Source organism: Carettochelys insculpta, chromosome 14, assembly GCF_033958435.1.
Source record: "Carettochelys insculpta isolate YL-2023 chromosome 14, ASM3395843v1, whole genome shotgun sequence".
Classification (NCBI taxonomy): Eukaryota; Metazoa; Chordata; order Testudines; family Carettochelyidae; genus Carettochelys; species Carettochelys insculpta.
The window spans coordinates 36,976,672-36,991,179 of record NC_134150.1 but is presented as its reverse complement, the minus strand read 5'-3'; positions in this window follow the sequence as shown (position 1 = coordinate 36,991,179).

Genomic DNA, 14,508 nt, shown 5'->3' with positions numbered 1-14,508 from the left:
TCTGCAACATTCCTGGATTCCCTAGAGCCCTGTATTTATTTTTTACTTCATATTTGTTTGAAAGACCTTTTTTAAAAACAACTAAGCAAACTATTTTGGGGGAGGGAGGGACTGTTCCTCAGCTTTCAATATTTTGTAAGCCAGGGAACATCAGTTTAACTGTTACCGAAAAGGCAGTGTGATGGAAGACATACTATAGACTTGATACATTGCTGGAAGACTGCATTCGTGAATTCTGAATAAGAGCAACAATTTTTCAAATATATATTGTCAAAGTTATTTTCTTTCCAATAACATTTCACATAAAATGTTACAAGTGTAATGGCTATTTTACTTGCAGTTAAAAGTGCGCACCATTGTAATAGATCAGCTGTTGTTAAGATGACATAGGGGAATATATGAAGGGTTTTTTTTTTCCTTATCATATTTCAGCCTATTTTGCTACCAGTGTTTCCCGTTAAATAGACTAGTATTAGAGAATTACTAGAGAGAACACCACCTATGTATTATGTTTTTGTTTTCCATAGATTTTAGTACCTATATTTAACGTACATTACTATATGTGGAAGGGCAAAGTGTCATATCTCTATAGACTGCACATCTGAGCTTACTGAAGGATTTCACTCACATCTATCAAATAATTAATTTCTTAATCAGCCTACAGTTGTTTTGAATGATGGCTTGTTCCCAAATTATATTTAATTGGAGGGTTGATCTAAGATGCCAATCCAAAGATCATAAAAGTATGATGATCATTATATTTCAGTACTCCTTGGTGTTAACAAGCACAGTCTGTTGGAATAAAACTAAATCTGTGTTCAAAATTGTTGTAGAATTAAACACAAACTTTTAAAAAGAGTTCTAATGGTATAGGAAAGGAATTCAGCATTACAGAGGGAGAGGTAAAGCTACATTTTTTTATAAGCACATATGTGAAATTCTAGTTCCGTTGAAGTCAGTGGCAAATCTCCTTTCAGTTTAGATGAAGATAGGATTTCACCCAGGGGGTGGTTGATTCCCCCCCACCCCCAAAAAAAGAAAAATCCTCAGCAGTGAATGAGCATTTGTCCACAGACTTCAGTGGGACCCAAGTTAGGTGGGCGCAGAGTGCTTTTGAACATGTCACCTATAGCTGTGCGGTGTAGCAGAGCATTTAACAAAAGTACATGGCATCTCCCTGTTGGCTGTTGCTTTCACTCATTACATCAGAATTACAACTCACCCTTGATCCTGCACTGGAATGTGGAGTTTGGGCACCAAGCCAGATTAGCAGATCCCTGGTCAGGATCATAGAATCCTAGGGCTGGAAGAGACCTCAGGAAGTCGTCAAGTCCAGCCTCCCTGTCCAATGCAGGATTAACCCTAACTAAATCATCCCAGCCAGGACTTTGTCAAGCTGGGACTTAAGGAAAAGGACCTTAGAAGTAAGCTCTGCACCACAATCGATAATGGTTTCTATTTCTCTATCCACAAAGCACCTCACTTTAGGTTCTATGCATTCATTAAACAACTTGAACAAGAATTTCAGTGTATCCAGAGTTTGGGTTCAATTTGCATCAGCACCAAAAAGATGCATCTCCAACCTTCATCCACTCAGGCTCACACAAGCTTTCTCGTGCGTTACAAGTCACTTCCGTATCTGGCCCAAGCTGAAAACACTGCTATTGGTTGAACCTTTCTGGTCCTGGACAATCTGGTCCAGCAAGATCTGTGGCCTACCAAGGGAGCTGGCAGCATGGACTGGGAGTGTGGCCAGGGCTGGGGCTGGTAGCACAGTCGGCTGCAGGAGCTGGGAATGGATGGCCAGGGCCTGCAGCACAGTCAACATCAGGGGCTTAGGCCAGGGGTGCTGCTGGCAGAAGGTGTGCGGTTTGTGGCTGGGGCCAGTGGCACAGACAGTAGAACCCAGGCACTGCATCTGGAGTCAGGGCTGGGGCGGGAGGCCAGAAAGCTGGGGCTGGGGCCAGGGCCAGCAGTGCCACTGGAAGCAGAGGCAAGGACCAATGCCACAGCTGGGAGTGGGGTTTATGGCACCGCCAGGAGCACAGGTGGGGCCAGGGAGCCAGGGCTGAGATGCCAGGACAGCTGGGAACAGGACCAGCAGCGTGGCCGAAAAAGGAGCCAGGACCAGGCAACTGGTGTCTGGGTTCTGGAGCACAGCTGGGACTGGTGGCACAGCTGGTGTCAGACCTGGTGGCATGTCCAGGAGGGGAGCCCAATGGCTGGGAGGCTGGCAACCCTTTCCCCAGCCTGGTTGGCATCAGAGAGACTGGTACTGACCTCCCCTGGTCTGGAAAACTCCCTCATTTGGGACCAGTCAGGTTCCCGTGGTGCTGTACCAGGGAGGTCCAACCTGCAGGACTCTCTTGCATGGGAATCCAGCCACAATAGTTCCATCCCTGGACAGAAACTGGAAGGAAAAAAAAGTCAAAGTAGTTCAGAATGAGAGTAAAAACTGAAGAAGTTTCTTATTTTGTCTGAAATGAATTGCCACCTGCTAAGTCTGAACTTAACTCATAACTTTGAGGGTTTTGTCCCTTGTCATATATCACCTGCTGTTCTCTGGAACCTATAACACAAAAGTTGATTAAGTATTTAATTCCGACCTATAGTCTGACTAATTCAGACCTCAAAACTTCCATATTTGATATCCTTAGACTTTCAGTAGTGGTTTGACAAATTTTTTAAGTGATTTGCAAGACAAGAAAAAATACACAGTCTCTAAAATCAGCAATGGCCAAATATCTTGAAATTTATCATTATTATTCCTATTATTATTAATGGTTTATTTTGTCTGGCACAGTTGCACTGGAATTGATGATCTACATGTCAAAATACATCACGTTCTTATTTTTCTAGTACAATGGCTGACGGCAAATTGCAGGTGAGCTATTTGTACTCTTACCCCCTCAGTAAACTGTAAAAATGCCTCTTTTCCTTATGCTTAGTCAAGGCAGTTGACTTTTATAGCTTCAAATCTTGCTAAGAGAGAGAAGCAGATGGAGGTTGAGGTAATATTGAGTCAGGTTTACGCCGCTAGACAATAGTTTATCATTGACAGCATCTCACTGCTTGAGGTTTAATTGCTCCTTATTTTATCATGCACTCATCTTCTTCAAAATAGTTTACTAATGCCAGCCGTTACCACTCAAATCACACTCACAATACGGTAGAAATAAAGCACAGCTGCAATCGAAGGCTTGTGAGGTTTATTGCCTTTAATTTTCCCTACACACAAACTAGGCTACATTTGACAATAAAATTGCATGCACTGCAGTCAATATGAAAAAAGCCTGTTCTTGTTCCTGCGTGTGGGGATATTTTAAAAAGCGTCATCTAAACATGAAAGCACATTTTGTAAGGTTAACTTGGATAATGTGTCTGGCATCTCAGAATGTTTGCAGGTGATGTTCCTCTTCCACAGCAATTCAAATTCAGCTCAAGCAGTACTTTTTTTAAACCAGGAATGGCCAGTCTGTGAAGGGGCTGAAAAACAATGCAATGAGCCTAACCACAAAAAAGTGAATGTGGGATGGTGCCAACCAACATAGTTGGTGACATGGCAACTGTATAAGCTTATTATACTGAAAGGACTGAAGATAGCTGTGTGCCTGATTTAACATTGTGGAACAGTTTTCCGCAGAACCTGATGGTGTGTCATCTTCCATTAATATGGTGATGCTCTAGAGAGAAGAATGATGAAACAGAGGAATGATTTTGACTATCCCATAAGGTCAGCAACTACTAAGGAAGCAAACACAGTAACCCCTTTCAGATGCCATCACCTTTCAGTAAGCACCGAACTTCTCCCTATCGCGTAATCTCTCAGTCTGGTTTCTATATCACTGCTATTCTTGCTCATGACGAGTGTGCCGTACTGTTTGAATGGTCCAAGAGAAGTCACTGGGGCTCACCAGACAGTTAAATAAAGAGGAGTAAAGGCAGCAGAATCTGGCCCTTCTCTGGCTGAATCGGATATTGAATCTTGGCATATGCATTAATAAAATAGACATAAACTGCTAGCTTAGAACATTTAAGTCTTTGCCAAAGACTAAAATATATTGTGTGGTGTTGAGAGAGTCAATGGCAGAGAGAGAAAATCTATACAGTAATAAGCATTTTAAAAGGTCGTTATTATATTACTTAAATAAAAATGAGACCGCAATTCATCCTCTAAAGAACCCTTTTTATTAAAGAAAGAGTAATTGACATTCCATTCTTGAGCAACCAGAAAGCATTGAATCATTCTAATTTGAGAATAAGTAGAGAGGTTGCCAAGGGAGATAAGGAAAAGGCCTAATCCAGGTGCAAGTTGGTTTGTTTGCTGATACTCCAGGAATATATGGGATAGGGCCACAGATAGCGACACTGAGGCTTAATCTACATTACTGCGGAAGATTGACCTGCTCAGTCTCAATTTTCCAGGGTTTGACTTCAAACATGTGCAAATCAAGCCCTCAGAGGTCAGAGTCAACCTCCGTGCTCCTCGTGAGAGGCAAGGAGTAAGGAAGGTGTAAGGGAGAAACTCTCCCATTGACCTTCCCCTGTTAAGACAGACAAATTAGCTGAACATAGATATTTCAATTTTAGTTATACAATTGGCATAGGTAAAATCGCATATCTGCAGTTGACATCCATGTCTACTATAGATACAGCCTGAGATGTTTAGTGGTTCAGAAATCCTGTATAGCATTTTATCTCCCTGACCACGTTGAGGTATCCTGCAATTTCCTCCACAAATTAGCTCTAGTGAGCACCATATTTTCTTGGAACCTTAATGCTCCTTGGTTTTACTGACAAAATGACATGGCTTTGGCAGACTCCATTGTGTCCTAATATTTCTGAAGTCAAACTTCCCATATCCCATCTCTATCAGCCATCATCCCAGAGTGCAGTGTGTGTTAGAAGGCCCACTGAGGAATAAGCAGAGGCTATCAGATATGTCCTATGGACTGTCATATTATCAACACATAGATAGAGACAGAACCAAGAGGAGGCGAGAGAGAGTCTGATTAGAAATACTTTAAAAACCAGATTGTTTGGTTTCAATCAGGGACCAAACTGTGGTTCAGCCTGAAGTGGGCAGCATTGTAGCACCTCTCAGGAGCTGTTGCTCCTCATACTTTCGGCTTTCCTTTGTTCTTTCTTTAATAGGAGGAAGTTGCTAGCTGTTTTGGCCGTAAAGAAATCTCTGAAATGTGAACCTCAAATGAGCCTATGCATTTTAGCATTGTGAACTTCATCTTCCTCTTAACACAAGGCAAAGCAGTCCTGGAGCACCTTATACACTAATAGTATTATTTATTAGTCTTTCATGGGAAAGACTCTCAAATATTCATGGAAGGAAAGGGGGATGGTAGATTTGCAAATTTCATTACTTTGCTACCACAAACTCCTGGGATTTACTTTCCCTTTTGTCCCCTTGAAAGGCATCAATGCCAAAAGTGTGAGAGTTCCTCTGGGCATATTCAAACTCCACTGACAAAGAACAATTTTGTGAAGCCGAAGGAGCAGCTACAGTCTCACTTGGAACCTCTATACCACTGACTCTTAGGCTGTGGCCACACTAGCCCCTCCTTTTGGGGAGGGGGGTGGCTATGGTGATGTGGCACTTTGGGATATGCTAATGAGGTGCTTCCATGAATATGCAGTACCTCATTAGCATAATGGCAGGCGCATGTGCTTCAAAACTGCTAGTTTCGAAACGCAGGCTCCTGTATAGCCGGGGGCCTTTCAAAATGGACCCCTGATTTCGAAATCCCCTTATTCCCAAAACCAGATGGTTTATAAATGGCAGCGCCTCATTAGCAAATCCTGAAGTGCCTCATTACCATAACCCTTCCAAAAGGAGGGGCTAGTGTGGCCACAGCCTTAGTGGGGTTCCATTCTGAGGATCCACAAGAATGGAGCTGAGTTTGAGGATGGAGCTTGGAAGAGTATGGTCTCTTCCCTACCGCCTCAAAAAGTCTACCTTGATTTAAACCAGTTCTGCCATTGACCCTTCCTTAATGCTGATCGACATTATCTGTGTAAGAGGCGAGCCCCAGGGAAAGATTTGAGCATCCTTTTTAATGCCCCACACTCGTTAGCAGCAATTTGCTACAGAGTGGATCCAGATGGCAGGGGAAGTGCGAAAATAAAAAAAGATATTGACAACAGTGCTGTCTCTTTCCATCAGAGGAGAGGTATTTTATTTTTGTAAGAACTAAGCAGCTTCAGAGAAAGGAGAAAAAAAGTGGAAGTAGGTAAAGGACTTACAATTATGCTATCTATCACCAGAAGGCAAAGCAGGGATGAGCAGGACATTTCCACAGGGAATCCTTGCAACAGCAACTTGTATTGCCAGGAAAAATAGCCACAACAAATCTGAAAGTAGGTTCTGGTCAAAAAGGAGTAAACACATACTTATGATTGAATACACATCCCGTGGGAAGACATGCTTGGGAAAGCATATAAATTACAGACAAACACGAGGGGAGGCTGTGAGGCGTGTGCGGAAATTGTGATGCTGAGTTAGTAGAAGAGCTGATACTGCTAAATCTTACTGGGCAGAGATATCAAGTTGGCACTTTTCCTTTGCATAGTCTACAGACATTGCCTGGGTAAATAAAATGCAAGGAGATAGCAGCTGTGAGTCTTGGCAGCTGATTGGGATTCAAGTTCTGTCAGTCTAGTGTTACCAACCACTTACTCCCACAAATGGTCCTGCTGGAGTCAGTGGGCTATACAATGTGTGTGAGGGTTGCAGAATGTGTCTGTTGAGAATGAAACCCTTTGGGCCAGAAGTAATTGCTAACGATATACGCTCTGGAGTGTGGGATAGTGATGGTTGGTTGGCAAGCTTCAGATAAAAGTGAAACATCTCCTTTACTGTCGCTTGACAGATTTCAAATCCAAGGCTTTTCAGAGATTCAGAAATCAAAGGCCAAGTCAGCACTGAAGGTGCTGTGGCACATCAGTGTAGATGTTTACTATATCAGTGGAAAGGGTTCTGTCACGGCTGGTGACAGATTTGTCCAAGCAAGAGGGGGAACGGATAGCTCCGTGGTTTGATTGTTGGACTGCTAAATCGAGGGTTGTGAGTTTAATCTTCAAGGAGGTGGTTTGGGGGCAAATATATATTTAAAAATAAATAAATAAACTGTTAGTGATAGTTCTTGGTCCTGCCAAGAGCTCAGGGGACTGGATTCAATGACCTCCCAAGGTCCCTTCCAGCTCTATGCGATGTGATGTGATTTTGGGTCCCCCAGAAGAGGCAGAGCCTCAGACAGAAGGAGCAGAACTGAGAGCTAGCCTCCCCACCCTGCCCTCTGCACTGCCGGGGGGCTTCAGCAGCAAAGTAAATGGCCCTGGGCTCCAACTGCTGCCAAGAGCCCTGGGCCCTTTTCAGTCACCAGGCCTCAGGGCAGCTGCCCCTTTTGCCTTCCACATCAGTAGCATGGGGTTCTGTCACTGTACCACGCCCACCTCTCTGAGAGGCTATTGATAAATGGACTGGAGAATTCCTCCACTGACCTAGTACTATTTGCAGCATGGCTTAGGTCAAATTAACTGTGTCTCTCAGGGGTGTGATTTTTTTCACACCCCTGAGCAATTAACTGGGATCTAACTTTCTAGTGTTGACCAGCCCTAAGTTGTCATCCTTTACATTTTTGAAAAATGATCTTATGAAACTCTGGCCCAAATCCCTCTCTCCTGGCTCTATGCAACCTCCATGATTTAAACCGCAGCACTTGGGTGTGATGAAGAGCAGCATGTGGCTCCATGCCATAAAAACACTGTGAACGAGTCAGTCTCTTAGCCTGCTTGTTTCAGAATTGTACCCCCAACATATGAATGGAATGTGTGTGACTTAATTTGTTCTTCAGAATCCACAGTGTCCTAGCAAGCCAGCGTGATGGGCCCTATTCTACCATAGGAGTTTCAAAGCTCCTCTCAAGTGGGCAGCCAACCATTCCCCCAAGATTGTGAAGGAGATGAACAGTGCCTTAGAGCTGCTGTGGCATCTCTCCACTTCCTGCAGCACCAAGGTCAGTTCTAAGGTCATTTTGAGCCCTGAATATCTAGAGCTTACTTTACTTCTCCTGTTGGGATCCACATCTGTCATCCTGTGGAAACCAAAGAAAAGAGGCAGGGCAGCCATTTACTTTTACCTTTTGAGTATGTCTTAGAGTGAATTCGTCTCCTGAAGGAGCAGTTTTTGTTTTGTTTTTTTTCCTTCTTTTTATAATTGAGCACATCTAACAGTTTTGGTCTGAGACAGCTGTAGGCAGGTTGTGATTTACTGGCCAGTAGTCATGCACCAGTAGGAATAGGAAGTATTCAGGAGAAACCTTGGTTATACAAGAGGAAAGGCCTCCTCAGAAGGGCTGTTGTCAGAGGGGAAAGGACCTCTCAGAGCCGGCAGGAGTTTTGTAGCTGTGTAGACATCTGTGGCAGCAGAACAGGATGAGGGCTGTTGCCGCAGAAGACGGACATTTCTTTTGTTCTTTCTTCCCTTCTGTGAAGTGATGTGGAGTTTCCTGGCTGATACTAGGGTTTGGGTGGTATTAGTCAAAGGAGAAGCCTGCCAGTGGCAGTAACACCCATGACAATGATGCTTGTGGTGCAGTGATGCTCTGTCTGCTGCCTTTTCTCTCCATTTTGTTTTCCTTCCCCAGGCGGCTGCAGCATTCCCTGGGCAGTCAGGTGGAAGGTGGGCAGCATGTGACACTGTGATTGGGACATGGACAGACGTGACTCTGCAGTGTTAACATTCTGATTCTAGGATGCTATGCACAGCTGTTATGGGTGAATCGAGTCTAGAGAGCTACTCGATCTCCTGACAATACCCAGTCACCAGAACTACACTACTGTCATCCACTCCCTCTTCCTAACACCAAGCATGGGGGCCTGGCTGACCCCAGGCTTCATATCTATCCCCTACCCCCACTCCACCAGCTCCTGAATCAACAGCAAGGGGCTGACTAGTTGCAAAGAACTGTACGCTTTGCCATCTCCTGCTGACTGATTTATTTCAGCAACAGGGTCACTTCTAAGTACTCCTGGCTCAAAGTCCAAGATTCTGTCTTAATCCTCTCCTGTGTTACTCTAAGCGACCATCAGTTGACTAATAGTCACTCTGCTAGGAAATCAGTGTGCTAGAGACACAAATTAACAGATACGCATGGTTAGAAAGTTATAGTGCTCTCTGGAGGCTGGAAGCCTGTCTCCACAGCTTTCTGGCACTTTGTAACATACAGAAATATAGATTGAGCCTATGGATCTTACAAGTTAGGACTAATTTTGCTTTTCACCTTGAATTGTTCCCATTATTGACACTAGAAGCAAGAGTGGACTGAATACATTTCAAGACAAATTCTTCGGTGAGGTTTCTGACTGGGTTGGAACTGTGTGGACCCTGGTAAAAAGAACCAGGAAGGTGAATGAAAGCATCCAAGTTTTTGCTGTTGGCATGTCAAAAAACAGTCTGCTCCTGAGATGACCAATTCTGGTTTGAAACTTCATAATAAAAGCCAAAAAAAAAAAAAAGCAATTCTCTCAACCATCCCTGAAGGTACTGAACAAAGATGGACTCAAACATTGGTTAATTAGTGATCTCACGGTAGTAGGCATCTGTCAGTCTGCATAGACTATGGATCGCGCCCTTTATAATTTCAATTGAGGACTTCATCTACAGCGTCTACTGTGACTATGAAGACCCACACGAGAGTGACAGTCCTTGCTGCATCTCTTGCAGATGTGGTGGGTGTCTGGCAAGTCCTTAGTGTGCTTTCTGTGTGCTCGCTTCTCTGCTAGCTGTCTGATCCTCATCTCGCCCTTCTGAAGGCCCTTGTGTAACCCCTGCCTCCATCTGCTGCGGTTGTCTGCTAGTTCTTCCCAGTTGTCCAGCTCGATGTCTACCTCTCTGAGGTCTCTCTTGCAGACATCTTTGTAGCGTAACGGGGGGCGTCCAGGAGGTCTTTTGCCAGAGGCTAGCTCACCATACAGGATGTCTTTTGGAATCCTTCCATCATTCATCCTGTGGATGTGGCCAAGCCAGTGGAGCCGATGCTGCCTGAGGAGGGTGTGTGTGGTTGGGATTCCAGCTTGCTCGAGGACGGCGGTGTTGGTCACTCTGTCCTTCCATGATATTCCAAGGATGTGCCTGAGGCAGCACAAGTGGAAGACGTTCAGCCTCTTTTCCTGGCGGGCATACAGGGTCCAAGTCTCGCTGCCATAAAGGAGGGTGCTGAGGATGCAGGCTCTGTAGACTTGCATTTTGGTGTGAGTGTACAGCTTGTTGTTGTTCCACACTGTCTTGCTGAGTCTGGACAGAGTTGTGGCTGCTTTTCCGATCCTCCTATTTAGCTCAGTGTCCAACGACAGGGTGTCAGTGATGGTGGACCCGAGGTAAACAAACTTGTGGACGACCTCTAACATGTAGTTGTCAATGCTGATTGATGGGGATTCAGCAACATCCTGACCGAGTAAGTTTGTCTTCTTTAGGCTGATGGTAAGCCCAAAGTCCTGGCACACTTTGGAGAACTGATCCAGCAGTTTTTGAAGCTGGTCTTCTGTGTGAGACACTACAGCAGCATTGTCTGCGAACAGCATGTCTCTGATGAGGACTTCCCGCGCCTTAGACTTAGCTTTCAGCCTTGCAAGGTTAAACAGTTTCCCATCAGATCTTGTGTGCAGCAAGATGCCCTCTGTTGAAGATCCAAAGGCATGCTTCTGGAGGAGTGCAAAGAAGATCCCGAACAATGTCGGAGCAAGCACGCATCCTTGTTTGACGCCGCTCCTGATTCTGAAAGCATCCAATAATGCGCCGTCATATTGGATGGTTCCTCTCATGTCTTCGTGGAACAACTGGATCATCTTGAGTAACCGTGGAGGACAGCCTATCTTGTGGAGCAGTTTGAACAGACCATCCCTGCTGACCAAGTCAAAGGCCTTGGTCAGGTCGATGAAGGCTATGTAGAGTGGCTTTCTCTGCTCCCTGCACTTCTCCTGCAGCTGCCTTAGAGAGAAGACCATGTCAATGGTAGACCTCTCTGCACGGAATCCGCACTGCGATTCGGGGTACACCCTCTCAGCAATCTTCTGGAGTCTGCCAAGGATGATGCGAGCGAACAGTTTACCAGTGACGCTTAGGAGGGAGATTCCACGGTAGTTGTTGCAGTCGCTTCTGTCTCCTTTGTTCTTATACAACGTTACAATGTTAGTGTCGCGCATATCCTGTGGAACCTCACCCTCTTTCCATCACAGGCACAGTAGCTTATGTAGGGGTTCCAGGAGTGTGTCTGCGGCACGTTTGATTACCTCTAGTGGTATACCATTCTGGCTAGGGGCCTTTCCTGCTGCAATGTTGTCAATGGCTCTCTTCAGTTCATCCACAGTCAGTTCCTGATCCAGTTCGTCCATTACTGGTAGGAGCTCGATGGCATCGAGGGCTGCGTCAACCACAACATTCTCGCATGAGTACAGCTCGGAGTAGTGCTCAACTCAGCACTCCATCTGTTTGGCTTTGTCAGCGATGACTTCACCAGATTTGGATTTCAGAGGTGCCATCTTGTTCTGGGTGGGTCCTAATGCCTTCTTCATACCCTCGTACGTTCCTCTGAGATTACCAAAGTCAGCACAGGTCTGGATGCTGCTGCATAGCTGGAGCCAATGGCTGTTGGCACAGCGCCTGGCTGTCTGCTGTAGGCCACGTCTACACGTGCACGCTACTTCGAAGTAGCGGCGCCAACTTCGAAATAGCGCCCGTCACGGCTACACGTGTTGGGCACTATTTCAAAGTTGAAATCAACGTTAGGTGACGAGACGTCGAAGTCGTTAACCCCATGAGGGGATGGGAATAGCGCCCTACTTCGAAGTTGAACGTCGAAGTAGGGCACATGTAGACGATCTGTGTCCCGCAACATCGAAATAGTGGGGTCCGCCATGGCGGCCATCAGCTGAGGGGTTGAGAGACGCTCTCTCTCCAGCCCCTGCAGGGCTCTATGGTCACCGTGTGCAGCAGCCCTTAGCCCAGGGCTTCTGACTGCTGCTGCGGCAGCTGGGGATCCATGCTGCATGCACAGGGTCTGCAACCAGTTGTCGGCTCAGTGGATCTTGTGTTGTTTAGTGCAACTGTATCTGGGAGGGGCCCTTTAAGGGAGTGGCTTGCTGTTGAGTCCGCCCTGTGACCCTGTCTTTCAGCTGTTCTTGGCACCCTTATTTCGATGTGTGCTACTTTGGCGTGTAGACGTTCCCTCGGAGCGCCTATTCGATGTGCTGCCCAACTTTGAAGTTGAACATCGACGTTGCCAGCCCTGGAGGATGGGTAGACGTTATTCATCGAAATAGACTATTTCGATGTCGCTACATCGAAATAAGCTATTTCGATGTAACGTGCATGTGTAGACGTAGCCGCACTGTTCTTCTGGCCACTCTAAGTGCTTGCTGGGTACTCTGGCTCGGTGAGCATTCGTACTGCAGGAGTGCAGCATGCTTCTTTTCAAGGACTGGAATAATCTCATCGGAGTTAGCTTCGAACCAGTCATTCATGTTTCTAGCTCTTCTTCCAAACACCGACAAGGCCGTGTTGTAAACTGTATCCCTCAGATGTTGCCATTTGGATGTCACATCAGTGCCCCCAGGGCCGCTGCACAGATTTTCCTGGAGGGTCTCTCTGAACTTTTCAGCTTTCTCCGAGTTTGCTGTCTTTCTGGTGTCAATGCGGGGTCTTCCAGCAAGTTTAGAGCGGTACAGCTTTAAGATACAGGTTTAGAGCGGTACAGCGGTACAGTGATCTCACAGGGTGACTGGCAACTCTAAGGGCAGATAGGGCCAACCATCATTAATTAGCTGCATCCCAACCTACAGATGGGACAGATGAGAGGCAGGTGATAGCGTGATGGAAACCTGGGGCTAAGTAACAGGCTGAGTTAGAGCAGGTTGAAAGTGGGACTCTCAGGTCGATCATTTGGTTCTTGTGAAATGCCTCAAGACCAGGTCAGCGGAAGACTGACTGCTCAGTGCTGTCTACCAGAGATGGGACGAATTCAAGGAATAGCTGAAAACAAGAATCCTGGCAAACTAGCCTGAGAAATGCATGCTCTGTTTTAGAACCACTAACATTCTCAAAGGTAGTTCAGGAAGGGGTTGGGAAGAGGGCCTGCCGGGTGGGCTGAAGAGAAGCCTGGAAGGGCAGGGGAAACTTGTTGTCTAGGATTCTTGTGTTGGACTTTTAACTCAATCTGGGATAGTAGGTTTGTTTGTGAATTTTCTGGAAAGCTAAGCCACATCTCCAGTATTGGCCTGTGTGGGGAACTCAGGAGACCCACCTCTGGGAGTGACACTGAGTCAGGAAGTGTCAGTCATGCCAGACCATGCCCAACAGGAGCAATGGGGCAGTCACACACTCTCACAGGTGACATATGAAAATGTTCCATTAAGCCAAAGCTTTTTCTGCTCTTACTGACTTTTTATTTTACTAGTATTCTCCAAACCAGTACACGGTAATTCAGACGCTTTACTTATCCTGTAAAACTCATATTTTTGAGTCGTCACATAGAACTCCGGAAAGGTATATATTATTTGTATTGTATTTGTTTTTAAAATATGATTTGTGTTAATTCTTTCCCCTGGTGATAATATTTACTAATAGGATGGTCAAAGAGGCTATGGCTACACTACAGAGGTATTTCAAAATAAGACTTTGAAGCAACTATTTTGAAATAGTTATTTTGAAATAACACAGCTGCCCATGAAATGCATTTCGAAGTAGCACCCAGCTATTCCAAAATAGCATTTTTGGACACACAGTGCTATTTTGAAATAGTGCCATTGGGTGCCATTATGGCTTATTTTGAAATAGCGCTATTCTGTGTCTTAATCATGCATATTTTGAAATATCTATTTTGACATAGGCATTATTCCTCCTGCAATGAGGTTTGCTGATTTTGAAATAATGCATGTGCTAATTTGAATTTATTTTGAAACTGTGTGTGTGTAGCATGGATGCTAGCAAAGCAGAAGGAAAATATGTTGAGTAACAGGTGTCACAATTGGATGTACGTTGATTATTTCACTAGTCGATTATTCAAGAACAACTGGATGACTAATAGAACATCGGCTAGATACAAATACTACCACTCTATTTGAATAGGGCAAAACTCAGCGTGAAAGGTGTTTTATCCATTTCATTTAGCTTGTTACCAGTTGGAACAACGTCACTCTAATGAGAAATCTGGTAAAGATAAACTGACAGTCGCTATATCCATTATTTTGTCAGCTTCTACTTTCCAGTCTCCTTAAATGGCTCTTTTCACTCAAGAGCATCAGAAGCCCAACCTCCTTGTCTGTCGTTGAGACAGATTAGGCTGATGGCTAACTCTGAAATTTAAAGGTTTGCCGTATCTCACTGGGATGACAGGTAGCAAAGCTGAGACTTATGTGGCCATCATTCTGCCTTTAGAAAGATACTAACTGCTGGAATTAGGTAAGGAAGGGACTTGTTTGCTGTGGGAGCTAGTCACA